Here is a 2242-nt window from a genome sequence, read left to right on the forward strand (position 1 = left end):
AGCAGCTCCTAAATACCTAAGTAAATAGTACTTGGGTATTTAGTCATCTCAAAATACTAAGTATTTGTGTATTTAGTACCCAAAGTGGTACTTTAAGTACAAAAGTATTTAGGTGTGCCCATCACTGGTTCATGCATGGAATGCATCTTAAAGCGAAGCGCACATTAGCGCGATTCACACGTTGCGAATCCGCAGAGCTTTAAATTACAACAATGCTACCCATATATTTTAATAAGCTAGCGCACACTTGCACGATTCCGTCGCTGCGAATTGTTCGAACATTCAATGTTCCTCTCTTATGACGCGTTCGAAACGCGGCTTGCGCGACGTATTCGCTACGATAGAATTGCGCTAATGTGCGCTTCGCTTAAAAATTACAATAGTGGGATTCATGAAACGTCGCCAAGTTGTTCAAGTGTCGCATTTATTGCAAAATTTGCCACCTTGCCGCACAGCTGATTACTTTTGTATGGAAACTCTCGTGCGACAAAATTGCACGATTGCCGATTTAGCAAGCCGGGAAGACGTGGGTTCGAATCCCACTACCAGGGAACATTTTTTTACATCTCTTTTTGTTCCTTTAAATATTATTAAAATGTTTGTTATTTAATTATAGTTGTTGTGGCCATTTTAATTAAAAGTAAACTCCAAAAAATTTGATTAATAACGAAATAATTATATGAAATACCATAAACAAAGAAAAGATAATAAAACAAAATTTAATAAAATAAAATAAGATAATTTTTATGTTAAAATAAAAATATAAATTTAAAAAAAATGTTTGGAATCGCTCGGATTGGGTACCGAACCTGGGTGCTATTGCGTTTACTACTTCAACAACAAAACAAAACTTAGAACCTTATTTTACCATTTTAAAATCGCGTTCTCATTTTAAAGTTAAACTTCTGTTTTTGCCATAAAACGCATTTTAAGTTGACTATGAAAGAGTTAAAATGGCGATTACAATAAAACAATTTTAATCGTTAAAACCTTTTTCTAAATTCTCTATGACTACGGGCTATTTTTATTGCCCTCGAATACTTCAAGAAAAATTATATTAGTAACTGCTGCTTTGGAATGTAATTGTAAAACCTTTTCTTTTTCATTTACGCTCGGCATTTTTAAAAAATTTTTCATTTTTAATCCGGAGTTGCGATAGGTCGTTCATACAGCATTGTTTGCAACACTGGCATTTCGCCAAAATTTCCACTTTGCGACGTTTCATGAATCGCACTAATGTTAAACAAATTTGGAAATAGAAAAATAAATATTCTTATAATGGTGAAGTACGAAATCGTCTTTCGCCTTTATTATTACTTTATTAATTGCCCGAATTTAGTCTTCAAACCATCATAATACAGTTAGGCAAGGTAAGGCAGGTTTTGGCGTAAGTGTAGAATTAGCTCGTATAGTTTTGACACACGCTTGCGAAAATATTTTGATTTGTTTATTGAAAGTATTTTAAGACCTATAAGAAATCTTATCAACTACATTGCTTGCTTTTCTACGAATACCAAGGAAAGAATTCTATAGATAATAGGGCTCTTCCCTTATACTCGTAAAAGCCTCGTAAACCTCGTAAAGCTCGTACATTTACGAGCCTCGTAAAAGGACTGTCATAATTTGTATGGAGCTCTATTTACGAGCCCCTCGTAAAATTACGGGGCAAAGTTGATGCCTAAACCGCCTCGTAAACTTCAGTGTTGCCGAGGAGCTGAAATTTGTATACTAAAATGTATGATAAAATAATGAAAATAAATAAAAATAATAATACGCGAGTAAAATGAGTGAATTTTATCCACTAACTGTATTGACTTAGGTTTTCTGCTAGTTTTCGGCATTTTTACAACGCTTTTACCAACTTGCAATGTTGTGGATCCAGAAACTTTCAATGTTGTGTGTCCGACACCATAAAACCTTTGCTTTGAAAAGTTCCTATAAAAAAGCATAGTGCATAGGGCGACATCTGTAGTGAATAGGGCGAGGTAGATGACATCTAGATGTCGCCCTATGTACTACGTTTGCTACAGCGGAAATAGACGACACGCCATTTCTTTAAATAAAATTAATTGGTGCTCGTTTGTATGTACATACATATGTAAATGCATGTGTGTGCACCTTTCTATTAATATCGTTGAATTATTTTAATATCTATTGCAAAATTTTATTCAGACAGGACTAAAAAGTAGAAAATAAATAATATAAAAAAAACTTTTTAATATACAACGCTTTTATAAATGGA

Source organism: Rhagoletis zephyria, unplaced genomic scaffold (assembly GCF_001687245.7).
Source record: "Rhagoletis zephyria isolate East Lansing unplaced genomic scaffold, Rhagoletis_zephyria_1.1 Rzeph_scaffold_00075, whole genome shotgun sequence".
NCBI lineage: Eukaryota > Metazoa > Arthropoda > Insecta > Diptera > Tephritidae > Rhagoletis > Rhagoletis zephyria.